The sequence below is a fragment of the Dendropsophus ebraccatus genome, chromosome 14 (assembly GCF_027789765.1).
Source record: "Dendropsophus ebraccatus isolate aDenEbr1 chromosome 14, aDenEbr1.pat, whole genome shotgun sequence".
Lineage (NCBI taxonomy): Eukaryota > Metazoa > Chordata > Amphibia > Anura > Hylidae > Dendropsophus > Dendropsophus ebraccatus.
The window spans coordinates 19,419,893-19,444,155 of NC_091467.1; the positions used below are offsets into that span (position 1 = coordinate 19,419,893).

The 24,263-nt window shown below is 43.7% G+C and overlaps 1 long non-coding RNA gene across 1 annotated transcript; it reads left to right on the forward strand.

Annotated features, from left to right (window-relative positions):
• Positions 1-790: 790 nt before the first annotated feature.
• LOC138772615 (uncharacterized) lies at positions 791-23,891 on the forward strand. The gene is made up of 3 exons (XR_011359785.1): positions 791-981; positions 9,306-9,412; positions 23,777-23,891. It is a non-coding gene; the product is annotated as an uncharacterized lncRNA (long non-coding RNA).
• Positions 23,892-24,263: the final 372 nt, after the last annotated feature.

The following is a 24,263-nucleotide window of genomic DNA, read 5'->3' on the forward strand; positions in this document are numbered from 1 at the left end:
ACGCGATGCAGCTTTAGAGCGGCCCGTCTGAGCTGACAGGCCACTCAGCCAATCATTGGCCGCAGCCGGGGAGGAAGCAGAGTACAGGAGGAGCCCTGGAGCATGGATGGGTAATGTATGCTGTTTGGGCAAGGGCTGCAAGGACATCAGTAACAATGTCCATGCAGCCCTTGCTAAACGATTATCAGGCCTCGTAATAGGCCCAGTAAATGAGCGCCGATCCAGCAGATCAGCGCTCGTTTACAGTATTCATCGGGCCCGTGTAATAGGACCTTAAAGGGTGATTCCTGACTAATAGGGGATCAGCCTAATGGGTGGGGGTATCTACTCACTAGGGAACTGCCTCACATGGGGTACAACCCCCAAGGGTTGTGGAAGGGAACCAGACGGCTTGTTACTTCTCTATGCTTTTGGCAATGCCATGCTCGCAGAACAACTTAGGTGAGCATCACTACATTCAGTACACTCTTTGCTAACATTTCTCTTCAGAAGCATAGTATGTACGCCCCTTGGTGTAATTTTTTTCTATTTCTATTCATCCAGAATCAGAGGTTTAGTTGGGTTTCTGTCACCAAGCTGGCTGATCATTGCGCTGTTTTGGTTACCTTGACATAGAGGAGCAAAGCACCAGCACCATCACCGAAGGCTTCAAACTCATGGAGCCAAATATTATTTCCAATGGTTCCGTCAGATGTAACATGATAAGGCTAGACTTTACAAAATATCTTTTACGCCATGTTCAGTAGAAATCTCAGAACCATGCCTTAAGTATCCTCTTGTTTATCCTTAGGTCAGATGTTATTGCAAGTTACTGCTTCAGCAAACACAATGGTCACAAGGTGGATGCCACCCCAGAGGGATCGCCTAAACCATATTCAGACTCCTCTTTTCCAAAGACTTAATCATCATGTAAAATCAGTATATTCATAAAAGGTCACCACTGACAAGACCACCACATAAATGGACGACTTTTAACTTTGAGTAAGTTTAAGATAAATATGAATGTTGAAATGAATTGGAAAAATGAAATATACTTAGAAACTGAACTGATTCAGAAAGTAAGATTTTCCAGCCTGTGGGTTCTACGTGTGTACAAATTGGCAAGGTGCCTCATTCAAGCAAATGAGATCTGTAAAAAGGTACATTGTTAACTTTCTTCTTCCTAGACAGCAAAATGTTAATGTGCTGCCGAAATGTCTGCCAGAAGATAAAGAACTTTATAATGTGGTCAATTGAGCTCGGAGTGAAAGCAGAACGATTGAGTGATGAGGTCAAACCCAGAGAAATAATGTTTCTGTTGAAGAAGAAACCGTATTTGTTCTCTTCTCGGTATTATTGATATTGCTGCAAATTATCTTTTTTTTTTTTTTTTTTTTTTTTTGCTGTGGGAGCAGATATTGAGAATTTCAAAACAGGAACATAACTTTGAAGCTAGTTAGTAACTAAAAACATTTTATCACTGCCTTTTCATTAGGAATAGGTGGACTGGCAGCGCACCAGGTCAAACTCACAAGTTCCTGCTAAAGGTTTGTCTTTCGAAGGCAGGTTAATGGACTAGTGATGGCCCACAGCCGATTCCATCTTTTTTTTTTTTTTTTTTTTTGATAACTTAGTTTTAAACTCCATTTATAGAACACAAAAGTGTCAGTAAATTACTTAATCTGACAACATGTAATACGATTATCTTGACCTGCAAGATTGGGTCCTTAAAAGTTTGGGTTCGCGAAACCCCGAGCGTGCTGCATTTGATTCCTGATGGCTGGAGATGGATGCAGCCCTAGGGTTTCCTGTACAACACGAATACAGCCATAGGCCTAAGGCTGTATCCATGTTCTCCAGAAAGCCCTAGGGCTGCATCCATCTCCAGCTCCCGGGAAACAAATGCAGCATGCTCGAACCCACTTCCCCTTCAGGGTGTGAGTGAGGATGTGCCCAATTCATGAAATCAATAAATCTATTACACACAAGCTTAGATTATGGGTGGGAATTGAACAGGGTTAAATCTATGTTAACCGGAGTTCCCCTTTAAGCAATCCAGTCCTGCCAATAATAGGTTTTGCCAACTTTTTTATTTTTATGTGTATGTGTACCTGAAATGGCCGCTGTCACTACAAAAAATTTTATATGTCATAGAGACATAGCAAAAGTTTCCATCTCTGATCAGGAGAATGAGCCGGGAGAAGCTTGCGTGCAGCACGTTCTCTACTGGCTTTGTATCATGTGACTGATATGGCCACACAATGTAAAGGCTCTATTACACAGAGTGATAATCCGGACCGATTCGGACGATTATCACTCTGTGTAGTAGAAACAACGACCAGCCGATGAAACGATCATCAGCTGATTGTTGGTTTAGGTTTGGACCTTAAATCGTTGGGCACAGACTGCGTATTACCACGTGTAATAGCGATAGGCGGACAACAGCTGACGATTGTCCAAACACCTGATACCTTACCTCTCCTCGCTCCCGGGCTTCTTACCTGTTTTCCTCAGCTTCCCAGTCCCGGCGGCTGCAGCATCTGAGCGGCCTGTCAGCTGATGGCACGGCGGTGCCGTCCTGGGATTGGCTAAGCAGCCTGTCAGCTGACGCCGGGACCAGGAATCTGCGTGGCACAGGAGAAAAGACCAGGAGCAGGGGGAGGTAAGGTATCGGGTGTTTGGGCAAGGACTGCATGGACATCGCTAACAATGTCCATGCAGCCCTTGCCACCTGATTATTGGGCCGTCTAATAGATCCAGTAAACTAGTGCTGATCTAGCAGATTGCCAATCATTTACTAAAATGATTGGGCCGTAGTCAGCCCGTATAATAGGACCCTAAGTCTTTGGGGGCTGCCTCACTCACATAGACACAGAGAGAGGAGCCTGGCAACATGTCTCTCCCCACTTGCTCTTCTGATAGGTACACTTTAAGGTGTTGTATTCTGCCACATCAATCTTTATTATTTGAGTTGAGAATAGAGAGCATCCAGTATGTGATAAATAATGAGTGTATTTATTAACAACGTGGTGGGGGGGGGGGTTTGGCTGTTATATTGCTGACTGTGATTTTGCCTTTCAAGTTATTTATCTGGCGTACATGAAAAATTGTGGCTCGTAAGCGAAAAAGTGGCACAATGTGCTGTAATCATGTTATGTCAATTGACCCCTCAGTTTTCGCTAAGGGCATGGAAGAGTCACTAGAGGACAGCTATGGAGACCCAACTGAGGTTACAAATCTCTGTAAGAGACATGAAGGAATCCATTCTAAATACACATTGTCATAAGAAAAAAAATTTTTGGACATGTCACAGGGACATGCAAAAACTTTTGATCGGCTGAGACCTCCACCGGTCAGGAGAATGATCTGGGAAAAGTATTTCACGCCCCAGTTCACAGTGTTCTCTGTCCATGGGCCAACCTGGATGGAGATGATTGACAGTGGAATGTACTCCCTGATCGTTCTCCAGTCCCAGTTACATGTCAGAAGTTTATTTTAATGGTGGGTATGCCTTAAAGGGTTACTCCGGCAAAAAAAATCTTTTAAATCAACTGGTGTCATGGCCCCTTTTTTTTTAATAGACGTAATTTACAAGTCTGTATAACTTGATACCAGTCGATTTAAAAGATTTTTTGCCGTAGTACCCCTTTAAGGCATACCCACCATTAAAATAGACTTTTGACATGTAATTGGGACTGGAGAACTATCAGGGAGTACATTCGACTGTCAATCATCTCCATCAAGGGCGTAGCTAATGTCTCTTGGGCCCTGGTGCAAGAGGTCAACTTGGGCCCCTCCTTACCACATACTGACTAACACCACCGCTGCTACTGACTAATACCACCACATACTGACTAATAACACCACATACTGACTAACACCACCGCTGCTATTGACTAATACCACCACATACTGACTAACACCACCGCTGCTACTGATTAACACCACCGCTGCTACTGAATAAAATCCTCTGTACATAGACCAATATCACTTCATACAGTCATATAGCGGTGAACGCACTGTACACAAGCTCTATACACCATATACATTACAGTGCAGTTATATCAAGTGACTCACAGGGGACATCTTCTCTGATCGGAGTTCTTCCCTTTTCATCTTCTCCATCTGCCCTGGGCCATTATGAGAACTTCTCCGAGCCACGAATCCACAGAATCTGCCAGACAGACATATTAGGCTCCTCGCTCCTCACCATCCTCATCTCTATACACACTACACATCTGTATTGGCCCCTTTACACCCTCATTTAGTAGGTAGCCCTGATACTATGTGACCCCCTTAAAGTACATATCCCCCTATTCTATACACCCCCACGTGTAGTCCACCTTATAGATGACCCCCCAATGTTTCCCCCTTATAGATGGCCCCCTGTGTTGTCCCTATTATAGATTCCCCCATGTTATCCCCCATATAGATGGCCCCCCATTTTATCCCCCTTACAGATGCCCCCCATGTTGTCCCCACCTCCTGCCCCTCCATCATCATACTACTACCCCTTTCATCCTCCTGCCCCTCCATCATCATACTACAACCACCTCCATTATAATACTACTACCCCTTCATCCTCCTGCCCTTTCATCATCATACCACTACACCCCTCATCATCCTCTTGTTCCTTCATAATCCTCTTGTTCCTTCATCATCATACCACTACACCCCCATCATCCTCTTGTTCCATCATCATACCACTACTCCCCTCATCATCCTCTTGTTCCTTCATCATTATACCACTACACCCCTCATCATCCTCTTGTTCCTTCATCATACCACTACACCACCCCTCATCATCCTCTTGTTCCCTCATCATCCAACTACACCCCCCATCATCCTCTTGTTCCCTCATCATACCACTACTCCCCTCATCATCCTCTTGTTCCTTCATCATACCACTACACCCCCATCATCCTCTTGTTCCCTCATCATACCACTACACTCCCATCATCCTCTTGTTCCATCATCATACCACTACACCCCCCATCATCCTCTTGTTCCATCATCATACCACTACACCACCCCTCATCATCCCCTTTAAAACAAGTCCCCTAGTCACACGCGCTGGCGGGGCTTCCCGCGGAGGGGGCGGAGCTTCGTGGGACCTGCTTTTTTTCAACACGATGCTCCCTGCGCCGGAAGTACTTCTCCCTGGCGCACACTGAGCTCCCTGGGGAGCCGCAAGACAGCTGGGGGCCCATCCCAGCCTGCCTCTTGTTTTGCTTGCGGTCACAAGAGGGAGTGGGAGGCGGGCAGTGCAGTGGCCTCGCGGCCCCCCCCCCCCCCTGGCCGGAGCGTATACTATGGGGGAGATTTATCAAACATGGGGGGAGATTTATCAATTGGTAACTTTCTTAGTTACCCCTAGCAATCCGATTTCACTCATTTTTTAAAGAATCTGTGAGGAATGAAAAGTGGAATCTGATTGGTTGATAGGGGCAACTGAGCCAGTTTTACTTTACACCATGTTTGATAAATCTCCCCCATGGTGTAAAGTGAAACTGGCTCAGTTGCCCCTAGCAACCAATCAGATTCCACCTTTCATTTTCCAAAGAGTCTGTGAGGAAAGAAATGTGGAATCTGATTGGTTGCTAGGGGCAACTGAGCCAGTTTCACTTTACACCATGTTTGATAAATCTTCCCCTATGTGTATACACTCCAGCCGGGATTCCATTCATTCGCATACAACGTGTGTGTTGTATAAATCATGGCCGTTGCTGCAAATTGCAACAACGGCCATGATTTCTACAACACATACTTTGTGTGAACTAATGCTGAAAGAAGACGAGATATGTTCTACCTGGGATGTCCATGTGCATCTGAGGTGACCGAGGTCCGGGGCTTACTTGCTGGGAAGCAGGCAGCTTCATAAATATATCAGACACAGACATGCAGGTGTGAAATAATATACATCAAGAAGGAAACTATACCGTCTTATAACATTTTAACTCTGTCCCTTTGTGCCTTGTAGTACAGTACATTTAGTGATTTTATAGCGGTGCACACCTGCATAAATGCCTTAAAGGGATTTTAAGTAAATGCATTTATTTTAATAGAGTATAGAACACACCCTAACAGTATAACTTGTTTCAATTTGGCACCCAAACTCTGGTTAGTGAAGACAGTCGGCTGCGGGAGCTACTGTGCTTACATGCATTGTGATCATGGATAAGGCTGGGTTCACACTACGTTTCTGCAATCCTTTTTTTGCACAAAATGGATGAAAAACTAATGAAAAAAACGGATGCAACTGCATCCGTTTAGATCCGTTTTTCAATTGACTTCCATTATAAAAAATAACGGATCAAAACGGATCCGTTTATTTTAACGGATACAAAAATGAGGTCGACCACGTTTTTGTGTGCACTAAAAAGATAGGGTCCGTTTTGCTCCCGTTTTTTTTTTATAATGGAAGTCAATGGAAAAACGGATCTAAATGGATGCACACAGTTGCATTGTTTTTTTTTTCCATCAGTTTTTCGTTTGTTTTTTGCAAAAAAAGTATGAAAAAAAAACGAATTGCAAAAACGTAGTGTGAACCCAGCCTAAGTATAACAATGCACACACATGCACACACACACAGATACACACACACATACAAGATTGACCTATTTCCCATTGTAAGTGCATATGACAAATTCGCAGTATAGGCCATAAATGCCCGCTAGGTACCTGTCTAACCTCTAAGGTCCTCAACTATCAGAGGAGGACTCATTGCTTGGCTCTTTATGTAACATAGACTGTAATATAGTTCAGAGTCCTGGAATTGGTACATGTTGGTACACTGTATCTATAGCATACTCTAAAATATACTCTAGATAAAAAAAAATTGTTTTAAAATCAGCCGGTCCCAGAAAGTTATACAGATTTGTAATTTACATTTAACTATCTCTAGTCTTCCAGTACTTATTAGCTGCTGTAAGTCCTGCAGGAAGTGGTGTATTCTTTCCAGTCTGACACAGTGCTCTCTGCTGCCACCTCTGTCCGTTTCAGGAACTGTCCAGAATAAAATAGATCTTCTATGGGAATTTGCTGCTGCTCTGGACAGTTCCTGACATGGACAGAGGTGGCAGCAGAGAGCACTGTGTCAGACTTGAGAGAATACACCACTTACTGCAGGATTTACAGGAGCTGATAAGTACTGGATATCAACACAGTGCAGATCAACAAGCCATAGAGTGGAGAATACAAACAGAGAGGTGTTGTGGTCCTAGAACACTTTAGACCTTAGGCCATGCCCCTCTGACACTAAAAGTGGCCATACACTTTCAATATCTGACAGCTAAATGATCTCTCCCAACCTTCCTTCATTCTCCACATACATGGCCTCCCCTCTCTATGAGGTAGATTAAGCCGCAGCCTGAGGGCTCTGTCTGCAGCATATCTCCCCTAAAACAAAGGGGTCAGGCGGTGATTTTCCATCATGCCCGACCCCATCTCCACCGACATCATAGAGTGTCAGGAAAGCCACAGACACCTTATATGGTGTATGAAGGCGTAAAAGTTTAAATTTTAGCATAATAAAGGGACACATATTTCACAGGTATATTCTGTAAATTTTTATTGAATGGTATGCAGCAGTTTATACTGACATTATAGGCCAAACAAAGGACGTTCTTTTAGCCTCTGTTGGGTGAATGTCGTGCCAGAAGCTTTTCTGCCAAATGTACCCTGTATTATTGAGTTGGATTCCCGGTTTTATTCAGTACTAGATTGTTACCGTCAAGTAGGTAATTCACGTTCGTATAATTTTTTTTTTTAATTACTTCTTATTTTTTGTTTTATATATCTTTAAAATGGTTTATTAAATTTCAGTAAATCTTTTATACCACATTTACCATAGTAAATTTTTTTCAGTGTTTGCTAAAATTTTACTATAGGACATTTTTCATACAAATTTTTTTTTTTTTTTTTTTTTTTTTTAATCAGTTGACTGTAGTGAATTTTTATACTTCAGGTTTTAAAACTAAATTTGCTGTAGTAAATTTTTTAAACTGCAGTCTTGCTTAATTTGGGTATATATATATAGATAGATATTATTTTTTCCCCCTGAATTTATATAATTTATATATTATACCCATATACAGTGGTGCCTTGGATTATAATAGAGCATAATTCGTTCCGGGTCTGTTCTTGTAATCCAAATCCACTCTTAAACCAAAGCAAATTTTCCCATAAGAAATAATTAAAAATTCAGAAAATTGGTTCCAAACTCCAAAATAATGACTTTTTATATCCTGAATAACATGTAAAACAGATTAAACAAACAATGAGAAACAGCTGAATATGTGATATTATCAGTTACTGTACAGTATAGCAATCAGCACGTGGAATATAATGTATAGTAACTACATAAACCTGATAACACAGCAGCAGTTTGTAGATACAGGATAGAACTGCAGATCCCCATAATGCAATAGCGTAGTACAACAGGCTAGAATAGAGAAGCAGGGCTGCTGTCAGAGGTCTGTGTGGTCACATGACAGCAATGGGGGAGGGGTGTGTTCAGCATGGACCAATCAGGAAGTGAGAATCACAGAGCTGTGCAGGAGGACAGTGACAGAAAGTTTTCTATACAGCATCTATACAGCATCCTCAACTCAATTCCCTGCAGTTTGTAGTCAAATCCCTCAGCTAGTAAGGCTGTTTGGTGCACCTGGGGTGGGACTACCTCCCCCAGTGCACCAATCTGCCACAGCCGCGATTCAAAAAATGGACTGCGGCACCAGTGCCGTTCTATCCATGGGTCATATTAAAGAGGATGTACCTGATGGTACATCCTCTTAAAAGAGAGCCATGGGATTTTCTGTCGAGCCGGCAGAAAGAGTCCTGTACTCGTCTCTCTCTGGCAGCTCTATAGAGAATGAATAGAGCTGCGGTTCACCAGCCGACCTATGACTTTTAAAAACAAAGGAACCATAAAATACTGTGTGAACATAGTCGAAAACAGGAATACAAAGCTGTTCTTCCAGGTGGATGTACCCAGCAAGGTGATAAGATTATTGCCAATAAATCTTCTTAATTTCTTGTTATTGTACAGAACGGCAATGCTTTAGCTCTAACATTATGTTTTCATGAAGCAAGACGTAGAGCTGGGTAGGACGGATACAGGACACTATAGTATACATGGAAAAAGACTATACATGGAAATATTTACAACCATGTTTTATTTAGGGTACACCTAAGATGTTCATTTTCTGTAAGCTTTACCTCCATTTAGTATTGCAATTACATGTGCTGATGTCACTGGAGATGATAGATGAAACAAAGACAAAATAATTCAGCATAAACTTCTTCATATGTGCTTCATTTGGCAGACACCAGAAAAAGAACCGGTCACATTGAAGGCAGTGGCGTAGCTACCATAGAGGCAGGGTAGGCAGTTGCTATGGGGCCCATCCAGGAGCGGGGCCCGGGGGAGAAGGTAAGAGCGTGTGTCCTTCTGCTTAACCCAATATGTACTACAGTGTGTAAGTGACCCAATGTTTACTTACATGTTGCAACACAAAAAAGGGTTAACAAGCAGAAGACAGAGATCTCTGCTTCACTACTGCAATCAAGTAGGAAAGGAAATTGTGCAGAGCTCCATGCAGAGGTCAGGGGTTATCAGTGCACCAGCAGTAAAGCAGATATATATATGCATCGCTTTGTGTGCTACGCCACTGATTGAAGGGTATAATGTTGTGCTTGTAAGCCTGAAGATGGCCTGATCTTAAAGAGGTCACACAAATTAAAGTGATACCGTCACCCCCCCATTCTAATTTAATCAGTTATTAGTGTCACCTAGGCGGTACTTCACAGCAGCTGGCACAATGGCCCAACTGTCATGCAGCCCCGTCTAGGTGACACTGTCCAACAATGATTTTAGAACAAAAAGAAGACAGACAAGTTTTATACAGATATGTGTAGTGTCTCGGTACGGCTGTTCCACCAAGCTTTATTTCAGCTGGGTAAAGTGCCTCTATCAGGTATCGCACTAGTAGGGGATAAAGGTGGTGTTATGTGTTTCCCCACTAGGTGTCACTCTCTCTTTTGTTTAAGTCCTGCACAGCTAAAAGAGAGCAATGGGTTAAAGTTTGTTGTCATGTGTTATGTTGTTGTCCAATCACAGGTGCAGATGTGTTTCCCTCTCTTTTCCACATGTTACACTTCTTCTCTCTCCTGTTTCCAGCATCCCCAACAATCAGAGAGCGCCTTAAAGGGAATCTGTCAGCACCTTTTCTTGGTCTGAGGTGCTGACAGTATGAGGAAGGTCTGTGTGTTGTAGTGGCGTCTCATACCTCTATTTTTCCGATCAGTCCTGTACTTTCTGTAATTCATCTTCATAACTGTCAAAAAGGGGGAGTGGTGATGGCTTCGTGCCCGGCCTCCTGGCGACGTCATTAGTACCTTCCTTGTTCTGTGAAGTGCACGCACGCTCCCGTGGCGATTCGTGCATGCACCGACAAGTACCCAAGTGACCCAACACCCTCCTAGCCACAACACCATCTCGCAGCTATGGCATGGCATATGCAGCATCTAAGCTTGTGGATGGTGCAGAGAACCGCAAATAGAGGTGTGTGTCACTTTAAATTTTTCATTTTACTATTTATATTACTATTTATATTTTTAAATAATCCTGAAACTTGCAGTATTCATTCTAACTACTAAGCCTAAAACTAAGCCAATACTTCCTGTTGTAAATAATGATAAGTAGGAGGCTGCTATAAAAGTGATCTTTTCAGAATTAGGCCATGTTCACATGGCGTAATCCACTGGCCTTTCTGTGCAGTACCAGCCAGATAATCTTCACTCCTGATGAATTAGGATGCAGGCGCACCCGTGCGCGCTCGCAATCCAATTTGCTGCTGCACACAATGAAGCCTGCCGCCGGAGCCGCACGCTCCATTGTGTGAACTGACAGGTTTTCTGTTGCATGTCAGTTTTTTGTGGCGCCGCTAGCAATCCCGGCCAGAGTGTATACTATTTCTATACACTCCGTCCGGGATTCCATAGACGGCAGCACTACGTAAGTTCCATAGTAATCATGGCCGTTGTTGCAAATCTGCAACAACGGCTGTGATTATTACGAAACTTACGTAGTGTGAACATAGCCTTACAGGGAAAGTTAATACTGATAGAAAAGGCAATAGAAGGTCATACTCCCCTGTAAATTGAGCTTTGCGCAGGTCACAGAGGTCACAGAGCATGCTTACAAATGTGTCTCATACAAAGAATAGTGGAGATCTGGAGATGTTTATTGTGTCAATGGCGATGGGGCTTGCTGTGAAGCATATCACTAAATCCTGTAAAAAACATCTTCAGCAGGATGGCAACCCCATAATGCAATAAAATAAATAAAAAAAATAAGAAAAGTAGAAAAAGAACACGTTTTAGTAAATCTGGGCAACATATTCTCTTTAAATATATGGTGACCAACTAGTCTGCATGAAGGTTCCTGACTTTTCCCAGTGCCAGATGATGGAACTGGAAAAGGGCTTTCCACATGCCGTTCCTTTGTTCTTGATGGTGATAAGTCACCACCAGATGTGTGTGGCACTCTGCATGCATGTGTATGGGTGGGTGTCGAGCATGAGCATTTAGCTAATGGCCATCTAAAATGTGATCAACAGTGATCATTATGAGGGAGATTTATCAAACATGGTGTAATCATTTTTACATAGTGTGAACTTAGCCTTATAGTGAAAAATATTAGACAAGTAGACAGGTGGACCGCCCATTACATGGTGACCTGTCAGATCAGCGCTCGCTTGCTCCTTGTTCCCTGCTCGCTGCCGGCGCTATTACACAGAGCATAAGACCGGGGGGGTTAGCTGCTGGGGGGAATGCTCTGACGATCTTTACATTGTCTGGGTAGCCCATAGGAGATAGTGGTGGTCTGATGCCGATTACATGGATCGAAGGTCAACAGACCGTTGCTATCGTTCTAGTTTTACAGCCGATAATCGGTTGGTGTAATACGGCTTTAAAGCAAATCTGTACCCACAATTTCCCCCCCTCCCCCCTCCAAACCACTTGTACCATCAGATAGCTGCTTTTAATGCAAGATCTGTCCTGGGGTCCGTTTGGCAGGTAAAACTACTTTTAAACTTGCAGCTCTGTGTCAAATTGGCGTTGCCTAGAGTGTCTGTGCCCTAGGCCTGCACCGCCTCTCCGTCCCTCCTCCCCGCCCTCTTTATCATTAGGAATGCCCCTGGGTAGGATTTCTCCTATTCATCACTTGTCTGAACACTGTGCTGATTCGTTAAGGCACCTGTGCAGTGTTCAGACAAGTGGTGATTAGGAGAAATCCTGAATGGGGCATTCCTAATGATGAGGAGGGTGGGGAGGAGGGACGGAGGGGCGGTGCAGGCCAAGGGCACACACACTCTAGGCCACGTCAATTTGACACAGGGCTGCAAGTTTCAAAGTAGTTTTTTAGGACAATCTTGGATTAAAAGCAGCTATCTGACGGTACAAGCGATTTGGGGGGGGGGGGGGGCAGATAGTGGGCACAGAGTCTCACCATGTGTGTCTGGGCTAAATCAGCTCATTACAGAAATAGATATAGAAACAGATAAAGCAGCATGGACAGATTAAGCTCTTGACACCAATAAAACCTGTGGGCCCCATACATGCCAGTGCTATCCTGTTACTTAGCATGCCTAAATAGCATAATTATCTTTTCACATGCAATTCTTTTCCCCCCAAAGGCAGGAAATAGTTGAGTTCAAGTGATGTAGTCATTTATGGTCCACTGAAGTACTATAAAAGGAATTTTGTTTCAGTAACTGCAAACTGCAACACTTCAATTCACAAAGGAATAATGCCAGCTATTTATTTCTGGCGTTTGTTACGTGAATGTTTATACGTAAGTCCCTAATTTGTAATGTTAGAAAAATATTGAGCTAATTTAGCGGGCATGAATCCTGGTGGAAGATTAAAATCATAATATTATGTAAACCAGATCTAGGCTTTATTGCAGTCATGTCTGTCTTCCCTTTCACTTGCAGCAGTACAGCCATTCTTAGTGATAACACTCCAAGATGGATTTAAAGGGGTATTCTTGTTCCCTAGTGGACTGGTGGGGGTCTAAACACTGGGACCTCACTGATTCTGATCATGGAGGATGGAAGTCCTCTACATGAACAGCTTGCATGATCAACATTCAAAAACGTTTGCATACCCCATAAAGAATGAATGGATATTCTTTAAAGTGTCACTGTCTTTGTTTTTTTTTTGTTTTGTTTTTGCAGAAATCAATAGTCCAGGCGATTTTAAGAAACTTTGTAATTGGGTTTATTAGGAAAATATGTCATTATCTGCATTCAGAAAGACTTTCCCCAGGTCCCCCCCTCCTCTCTCTCATTCACTGCTCATTATCAGAAAATCTCGACTCTTTTACATCAGCCCTGTGTAACCTATGGAGACGGGAGGAGGGAGATTAGTCACCAGAAGAGAGCAGAGAACAAAGGATAACACAGCGGGAGCTGTGTGAAAGACGGTATTCAGAGATCAGAGAGGTCAGTGCTGACTTCAGAGGAGATAGACCGGTGATGTAGCTGTAAATTAACTCTTTGTTTTGGTGCCTCATCTCCCTCCACCCCTCCCCTCTCCATAGAAAACCACAAAGACAGGGGGGAGAGCTTCAAACTGCTTTTTCATGATAAAAATGTATTTTTAGCCAATAAACCCAATTACAAAGTTTCTTATAATCGCCTGGACTATTGATTTCTGCAAAATAAATTTAAACAACAGTGACACTTTAATCTTGGGATTGGTGAAGATCTGACTTCTGGGTTCCGCCCACAGGGCACTGATCTGCCCCGGCCAGCCTACCCCTTCTAATGAATATCAGCACAGCGGCAGTGGGGCGTGATTGGTGCACTGGGGGTGGTAGTCCCGCCCCCAGTGCACCAAAACTATTTATTAGTATACCAATTAAACTGTTAATATCACAGATACAGTGCTAAGGATGAAGGTAAGAAAAGTACCTTCATCCTCAGCACCACATGTGGTGTAGGGATATATCAGCAGGTTACAGTCTTCTAACCTGCTAATAATTTCCCTTTAACTCTGTGCTTAGCTATTGATCCCAAGATACATCATCACATGGGCAGCTAGGGCCAGTACCATCTCTACATTCTGGGAAGACACTGTAACAATCCTCTTTTTTTCTCTTTAAGAGAAGTCTTAGGGTGGTATTACACGGAGCGATTATCGTTCGAAAAATGGTTAAATCATTCGGATTTGAACGATAATCGTTTAGTGTAATAGCAGACAACGATTAAACGACCAACATGAAATCGTTGGTCGTTTAATAGAATTTGGACCTATTTTTATCGTTGATTGTTTGCAAATCATTCACATGGAATAAGACGTCGTTCGGTCGTTTGCAGTAGCAGCGAACGCAGTGGCGACAACAGGACGAACGCAATAATGATCATTAGTAACTATCATTGTTCGGTATAATTGGGTGAACAATTTCAGGTCGTTCGCGATAGCGGTCGTTTGAGTTCGTTTATCGTTAATTGTTGATTGTCGAAAAATCGCTTTATGTAATAGTACCCTTAGTGAGTTTCAACATACAGGATCTTTTAGGTGTTGACATGGTGACCCCATTGAGAGCACAGAAACACAGGTAATTTTCATTGGGTCACCATTCTATTACATGGCCCAAATGAAGGAAAATAATTCAGGAATAAATACGGTAAGAAGGTAATACTAGCTACCTGCAATCATGGACTTGCAGGCTTCTATCAGTAGGTTAGAAGAATGTAGCCTGCTTATATGTCCTTATAGCACTCTGGGGGTTGAGGATGAAGGTAAGTTTCTTTCCTTTATCCTTGATGCTGTTTTGGGGATATTAGCAGTTTATGCCCTGAGATGTTTTAGTGCACTGTGAGCGGGACTACCACCCTTAGTGCACTGATCCACCCCTGCCACCCCTCCTAATGAATATCAGCAGAGCAGGCTGACTAGGGAGGTGGGCCAGCCAGGGGTAGGTAGGGGTAGGGGAATATTTAAATATTTTGATAAATTAATGTATGAAATTTTAAGCGGTATTGGGACTTTTGTTGTCAGTTTTGGATAAAATGACACATGACTGTTGTAGCCCGTCTCTGTAGCCGTCCATACTGACGTTATTGTTATGGCCAACATCCATGGTCACATATCATTGTTGCTGCCTTGTAAACACTACAATTGTAGGGTCATGAAAATTAAGTATGTGACCCTTTGCAATTTAATGTATATCAGTGTTATTTTGGGGTTCCTGTCTGTGAAGCATGACCCAAACTATTTTTTTAAGACTTTTTCAGCTTAAAGCGGTTATCCAGTGATAATCTTTTTCTTTCAAATCAACTGGTGTCAGAAAGTTATATAGATTTGTAATTTACTTCTATTTAAAAATCTCAAATCTTCCCATACTTATTAGCTGCTGCATGTCCTGCAGGAAGTAGTATATTCTTTCCAGTCTGATACAGTGCTCTCTGCTGCCACCTCTGTCCATGTCAGGAACTGTCCAGAGCAGGAGAGGTTTTCTATGGGGATTTGCTACTGTTTTGGACAGTTCCTGACATGGACAGAGGTGGCAGCAGAGAGCACTGTATCAGACTGAAAAGAAAACACCACTTCCTGCAGGACATACAGGAGCTGATAAGTAGGGGAAGACTTGAGATTTTGAATAGAAGTAAATTACAAATTTGTATAGGTTTCTAAAACTAGTTGATTTGAAAGAAAAAGATTTTCCCTGGAATACCCCTTTAACAAACAGTAGCATACTTCATGCTGTAGAGAGATAAAGACACATACAAAACAACCATAAACTTTATGGCTCAGCCAGAATCAATGTTAAGGTATTACTTGGGTCAAGCTAACCTGATCGATAAAGCAGAGTGACAGAGTGACTGGTGGAGCGTTCCCCTACGTGACCCTTGTGTATTTTTCATTAATCAGGAAAGAGGAAGGAACAGGTAGAACCTTGGAATGTCAAACACATGTCCAGGAAGATGGGCTGATAAGGTCCTGATTCAATCTGAATTGAGCTATTTGATATGTAGTCTGAAATGCAAGGTCATATGGCAGCGGAGACATCCATCAGTGGAACCCTAATGAACACGTACAAATAGTCCCATGTTTTCTTAACCTATTCCATCATGTATACAAGTTGTTTGACAGAAACGTTCAATGTTAAACTTAGGAATATAAGTATGGTCTCACTAACTCCTGCTATGTGATTTCTAGGATAATCCCTCCTTTCCAACCCATTACGGGCACTTTCTCTGTCATTTTAACCCTAGAAATGTATGCACATAAATCCCGTATAATCGTTTTTACAGGTGGAATCCGAGTTTTCTATACATACAGTTCTAGGAAATCAGGACAACACTTGCAACATCATTAGCTCCCTTTTTTAGCAAAAGAATCCACTCATATTAGATTTTTGATTATTTAAAGGGGAACTGTTCAATCCCCACCCTTACTCTAAGCTTGTTTGCAATAGGTTTCAATAACATGAAGTGGGTGTTTATCTGCAGCACATCCTGACTGATGCTGCGTTTACACAGAACAATTATCGTGCAAATTTGCACGATAACAATCGAATTCGAACGATAATCGTACGTGTAAACGCAGCAAACGATCAAATGACGAGCGAGAAATCGTTCATTTTGATCTTTCAACAACTTCTCAAATCGTCGTTGATTGTTCACAAAAAATTCGCAGATCGTTCCGTGTGAACAGTCGTTCGCCGATTTAACCAATGTGTGAGATAGGCTTAAGCGATCGCAAAACGAATTTTCCGTACGATATAGCGTACCGTCTAAACGCTGATCATTATAAAAAAAATAAATCGTTACTCCGACATCGTTAATCGTACGATCGGGCAAATTATCGTTTTGTGTAAATGTAGCATTATACCCCAAAGCTGCAGAAAATCCTCACTTCCTGGTCCTCTCTGTCCCCCCTCCCTTCTGAGACACATGATCTATTTCTCTTCTGTTACCAGACAAGCGGTAACATGTTATCTGTAACCCCGCCCAACAATGACATCACATAGTGATCACCTGGTCAAGGGGAAGGTAAACAACAACCTCCCCGAGTAGTATAGGGGAAAGGAGACACTGTTGTTTCATCTTTCACTTTCTAATCTATCTTTGTAGATGGATAGATACATAAATAAACAGAAAGGTAGATAGATACTGTGGGGGAGATTTATCAAACATGGTGTAAAGTGAAACTGGCTCAGTTGCCCCTAGCAACCAATCAGATCCCACCTTTCACTTTCTAAAGAATCTGTGAGGAATGAAGAGTGGAATCCATGTTTGATAAATCTCCCCCTGTGTTTACTGTAAAAAGCAGAAGCAGATCAAGCCATTGGGGGGCAGATACTAGAAGAAAGGGGTTGGTACCCGGCAGCTGGTTCTGAGGTGCAATACATGCTGGGAGATATTGTTTCCCAGCTGGGTGCCATAATGGAAAACTGGGGATGAATCTGGGGCTAGGAGCAGCATAGCAAGTGGGAAAGGTGTCGGTGGGGGATTGGTGACTGTACCTATATGCTTTTTGTGCAAGTCATTTTTTTATGGCATTGCTGGAGTTCCCCTTTAAGGAACAATTTAAAGCTATGCATGTGGTAGCGATATTGGTATCCCCTTTCAGTCCTGTTAAAGCGACTCTGTATAAACCAACCCACCCCATACCACTGGTGCTGTCCGTTTGATGAGAGTAAATCCTTACTGATCGTGTCTTTTAAAATGTGCCCGATGCCTTGGTAAGAGCAAAAAATGATCTTTTAAATCTGTAGCAGTGAGTCACACTGGTGTGGCTGTGCCCAAGGTCTGTGACGCCTCTCCTTTCTAACAATGAGGAGGATGTGGAGGAATAAAGGAGAAGCATCGCTGACCTGGGGCACAGCCATGCCTGTTTACACTGGGAGATATGTGGCCGATCCTTGTCCGTACCTTGCTGGTTTTTGGCTGTCGCCTTTCTGGTATTCCTGATTGGCCCTGCACCTAGTGAGAGTAGGGACTGTTGCCAAGTTGGGGACTGCAGCCTGGGACAGATCGTCCAAGTAGGGAGGGACAGTGGGCTGGGTTCAGTACGGGGCTCACTGTTCCCCAATAGATGTGACAGTATGTTCTATCCTACTTATTACAGGACCTCCTGCTTTCATTCAGTTTCTCTTCTTCAGTGATTCCTATTTTCCTGCTGTGAGCATTGGACATCACACAGACCTTATAGATTGGCATGACAGATGTAATAGTTACAGTGGCCACTTGTGGACAAGCACTGCTCTACAGAAGTGACGCCTGGGAGAACCTCACAGACAACAGCATGTGCACCACTCGCAATTCTGCTTGGAAATGTATCTACCCTGAACATATATTAAAGGAGTAGTCCGGGCAGACCTCTTTTTTCCACAATTGTCGGCCAGGGACCCAGGGACCGGATGAGCGGTATGCGGCCACCAGCGCTGGAGCCGGGGAGAGTATGTTATTTCTTTTATCCTCCTCCTCCCCAGCACTTGTGAAAAAAGAGATCTGCCTGGACTTCTCCTTTAAATGCAGTACCTAGATAAAATATTATGTATAGCCAAACTACCAGAAATCTTTCTGTCATTAAACCTTAGATGGAAGTATCGATTATACAAAAATTGCTCTGTACTATTCTTTAGGGGGTTAGCATTTGTGGTTTTTGGCACATGAAATCTGTTACCATGGGTGCATTTGCCGATTTATAGATGGTGTGTATTCTCTCATGGTCACCAGAAGTGTTTGCCATTGTAGAGTATTGAAGGGTTTTTTCCTCTGAAAATCATTAGTCCAATATTGAACTGTATTCACCAATCTTTACATCTTTGCAATAGGTTGTAATAATGGCTTCTCCGTTTGTATATGACACTCACCCTCCGTAAAGATGGCTGCCGAACTTCCACTCCTTCCACTCTTCAGTGGGCCGGGGTAGCCCTTTCAACTTGGCCCACTGCCAAGATAGAGGACATGCGATCCAGTTGATGCACAGTCATGGTCTGTGGTTGGCCTTTCCCCAATAGCTCCCATTCCAAAAGTCACAGAGCCTTGCAGAACAAGCGGTGGGCAGTAGTGTAATAGGTTTGGGGGTACAGAGATGGAGGAAGGGTGAAGGCATAGGGTGGAGGTGCAGAGATGGAGGAAGGGTGGAGGCATAGGGTGGAGGTACCGAGATGGAGGAAGGGTGGAGACATAGGGTGGAGATCCAGAGATGGAGGAAGGGTGGAGGCATAGGGTGGAGGTACTGAGATGGAGGAAGGGTGGAGGCATAGGGTTGAGGTGCAGAGATGGAGGAAGGGTGGGGGCATAGGGTGGAGGTACAAAGATGGAGGAAGGGTGGTGGTATAGGGTGGAGGTACAGAGATGGAGGAAGGGTGGGGGCATACGGTGGAGGCACATAGATGGAAGAAGGGTGGAGGCATAGGGTGGAGATCAAGAGATGAAGGAAGGGTGGAGGCATAGGTTGGAGATACAGAGATGGAGAAGGGGGGGGGGCATAGGGTGGAGGCGCAGAGATGGAAGAAGGGTGGAGGCATAGGGTGGGGATCCAGAGATGGAGGAAGGGTGGAGGCATAGGGTGGAGATACAGAGATGGAGAAGGGGGGGCATAGGGTGGAGGTGCAGAGATGGAGAAAGGGTGGAGGCATAGGGTGGAGATCCAGAGATGGAGGAAGGGTGGAGGCATAGGGTGGAGGTCCTGAGATGGAGGAAGGGTGGAGGCATAGGGTGGAGGTGCAGAGATGGAGGAAGGGTGGAGGTGCAGAGATGGAGGAAGGGTGGAGGCATAGCGAGATGCAGGAAGAGTCCGGCATACCAGGAGCTGTAGTTTCCTGTCTGGCACCTAATAGTCCCTGGATTTAAAAGGCTTTCAATGGAGAAACAGAGGCGGGAATGGTCTCAATAAATTTGGGGAAACGCGGGGGGTTGTCTTTGGAAGTGATTATTTTGGAATTGGCTGGGCAGAATACCCCTTTAGTTTCTATAGTTAGTCAAAAGGAATCAGCATGGTTAACTACTACGCTATCACCCCTGAAGAAACGAGCATGTGGGGTACCATAACCAGATTATAAAAGACTTCTGTTTATTGACCCACTTTGGGTCCATTTTGTAAAATATTACATTCTACCCAGAGTTTAATCCCATAAAAACCTCTCTAAAAAAAAGTACCTGGATGAAAAGCAAAATTTGCCTTAAAATAAAAGCAATAAATGTTAAGCTTCTGCCAAATCAGACTAATTCTAAGTCTGCCGCATGGTACTGTCTGATGAAAAGATTTCACTCATCAATCATCGGTCTGTACATGAGGCTACCATTATAAACCTCCCTGTAAGAGACACCGCGGATAGGGAGGTTTATTTAAAGGGAAGAGAAGTGCTAGAACCTGAGACCGTGTTCTAAAGAGGAGAATGGGAGAATCTGGAAGAAGTACAGTAATACAGTGTACTCTTATGGGGAAATAGAAACAGATACTTAAAGCAAATCTCAAGAAGCTCTCTTCAGGTTAAAGAAAACATGCAATAGCTCCATAGTCATCACAGCTCAAGAAGACATAGGGGCTTTATGCTCTTATATTGCATCTGTCATATCTCTTTATGTGATATATGTGGACATACTAAAATAATTAAAGGGAACCTGTTGTGTTGAGTAAGCATTCTGATCTGCCAGGGTCGTGATATAGAGCAGGAGGAGCTGAGCAGATTGATGTATAGTTTTATGGGAAAAGATTCTGTATAACTTGTATTTTAGTAATTTAGCGCTCCGGTCATTGTGGGGCCTAAAAGTCCAGTGGGTGTGGTCCTGCTCAGTGATTGACAGCTGTCCATGTGTGCATGCCTATACAGAGATAGCTGTCAATCATTGAGTCCTTAAAGCAGTGTTCCTCAACTGGGGTGCCACGGCACACTGGGGTGTCAGGAGAACCAGCCAGCGGTGCTGCGGGATCCCGGTGGGAATTGTGTGACTGTCTCTTTATATGCACCAATCACTTTGATGTTCCACCCACACTGTGAGTGGGCGGAACATTAAAGTGAGCAGAATGTAGGAGCAGGACCTGTCAGTGTTCTGCTCTTACATTCACTCCCATAGGCCGCAGCACTTCATGCCTGCAGCCTATGGGACGCTGGGACGTGACTTCTCCGGCAGGCGTGATGATGGGACGTCATCTCGCCTGACGGAGGTTGTGTCCCTGTGGCTCGCAAGATGGAGCCCGAAGAGACAGAGGAGCTGCTGCCTGTAGTCACACAGCCCAGATTAGGTGAGTAGGATGTTTGCTTTTTTTAACTATTGGTGCACAGCAGGGCAAATCATGGGGGAAATAATTACTAGAGGCAGAGCAGAGGGCATTATTATTTGGTGGGGGTACGCAGCAGGGGGCATTATAATGTGATGGGGCACACAGCAGGCGGTATTATTATGTGATGGGGCACACAGCAGGGGGCATTATTATGTGATGGCGCACACAGCAGGGGGCATTATTATGTGATGGGGCACACAGCAGGGGGCATTATTATGTGATGGGGCACACAGCAGGCGGTATTATTATGTGATGGGGCACACAGCAGGCGGTATTATTATGTGATGGAGTACACAGCAGGCGGCATTATTATTTGATGGAGTACACAGCAGGGGGCATTATTATGTGATGGCGCACACAGCAGGGGGCATTATTATGTGATGGGGCACACAGCAGGGGGCATTATTATGTAATGGAGTACACAGCAGGGGGCATTATTATGTGATGGAATACACAGCAGGGGGCATTATTATGTGATGGGGCACACAGCAGGGGGCATTATTATGTGATGGGGCACACAGCAGGGGGCATTATGTTGTGATGGGGCACACAACAGGGGGCATTATTATGTGATGGGGCACACAGCAGGGGGCATTATTATGTGATGGGGCACACAGTAGGGGGCATTATTATGTGATGGGGCACACAGCAGGGGGCATTATTATGTGATGGTGTACACAGCAGGGGGCATTATTAGTATAAGGGGGCATATCAGGGGGATTATTAGTATAAGGGGGGTTATTAGTATAAGGGGGCATACCAGGGGGATTATTAGTATAAGGGGGCACGTCAGGGGACATTATTAGTATATGGAGGCACAGCAGGGGATCCTACATACAGGGGCAGCCCACATTCCTACTCGCTTTACTGCATATAACACCAAACAGCGCAGTTACTATGGGAGCCTACAGGAGGGAGAAAGGGAAGGAAGTTACTAGAACTGTGCGGAGCCTGAGATGTTTGTCTGGCAGGTTCTGAAGAGATGAAATGTAGCTGGAAGAAATCATCATAGTGGCCTGGGCCGGATAGAGAGAAAAAGGGAAAGTGACGCCTCAGATCAAAGAAGACGTCACCTGTGAGTCACTGAATGACGGCTTTCGTATTTTGTAGTACAGGCGATTTTAAGAAACTTTGTAATTGGGTTTATTAGGCAAATATGCCATTATCTGCATTCAAAAAGCCTTTCCCCAGGTCCCCCCCCCCTCCTCTCTCTCATTCACTGATCAATATCAGGAAATCATGTCTTGTTGCATCAGACGTGCCCCTGTCTGTTCTATGGAGAGGGGAGGGGGAGGAGGGAGATTAGTCGGCAGCAGAGAGCAGAGAACAAAGGATTACAGAGTGGAAGCTGCATGAAAGCCGGTATTCAGAGGTCAAAGAGGTCAGTGCTGACTTCAGAGGAAATAGCCCAGTGATGTAGCTGTAAATTAACTGTTTGTTGTCCTGTTTTGGTGCCTCATCTCCCTCCACCCCTCCCCTCTCCATAAGAGAACCATGAAGACAGGGGGGAGAGCTTCAAACTGCTTTCTCATGACAAAAATGCATTTTTCTGCTAATAAATCTGATAAAAAATTTTCTTAAATTCGTCTGTACTATTGATTTCTGCAAAAAAAAAAATAAAAAAAATTAAACAACAGGTACACTTTAATCCAGAGAGAATGGAAATATCAATGAATAAGTTACAAATCATAGATAATCTTTTCCATGAAATCTGCTCCTCTATAACATGATGCCTACAGATTAGACTATATTAGTGGTTTGTTGTGCATGTATGGCCACTGCTCCATTTATTCCCTATGGGCTGAGTGCTGTATTCCACCATGTTCTGCAGGTCCATATGGGATGAATAATACAGTGGCTATGCAAATGTGTCCCTCTCAGGGTTCTAAAGTTACAGCGTTCTGTGTCTGAGCGGTCAGTGTTCAGTTGAGTGCTGTCATGGCTTTTCTTAGTGAGCCATGTAATCATAGTGAGGACCTAGTAAGCTTTTTTGTTAAAGGAGTACTCCGGATAAAAATAGCTTTCAAATCAACTGATGTCAAAAAGTTATACAGATTTGTAAATTACGTCCATTCAAAAATCTCAAGTCTCAATACCAGCTGCTGTACGTCCTGCAGGAAGTGGTGTATTCTTTCCAGTCTGACACAGTGCTCTCTGCTGCCACCTCTGTCCATGTCAGGAACTGTCCAGAGCAGCAGAAAATCCCCATAGAAAACCTCTCCAGCTTTGAACAGTTCCTGTTATGGACAGAGGTGGCAGCAGAGAGCACTGTGTCAGACTGGAAAGAATACACCACTTCCTAAGCTCATAAGCACTGGAAGACTTGAGATTTTTTAAATAGAAGTAATTTACAAATCTTTTTTTTCTCTCTCTCTTTTATAAGCCACATCCCGTGTATGTGAATTCGGGTTTCTACTCACTCTTTACGTGCAACAAGAAAAATTCTTCCGTAGAAATAAGTGGCGTCCCTGTATATTTTCCTTAGATGGCAAGATATCCATTCTGCAAGGTTTACAAGATATATGTTACATTGAGGAGAATCACCAGTGACCACCAGCTTTCCACCCTTTGGGCCCTTGCACACTACGGAAATCACGCAGATAACTTGCTGCGGATTCTGTTGCTCGCGCCCCCCCCCCCCACACACACACGCTCCCGCTTGAAGTTCCTTATGATGTTATGCCTATTGTACGCCTAGAAGGATAGTAAAATACCAATAGATACATGAGTTAGGACTTTTTTTTTCCAATAAACTTCCTTTTTTCCTATATATTTGGTGATTTGTATCCCACCCATTAGACAGGTGCCTGGTTTGGAGATGTCGGGCAGCATCTCTGCTAAGGGAGGGACCCTAAAGTGAACACGTTACCTATTACTGTGCACTAGAGACGAGCGAACCTCAATCACCTTTGGGTTTGTCCGAACCTGAACTCTCGGCATTTGAATACGGGTGGCTGAAGAAGTTGGATGCA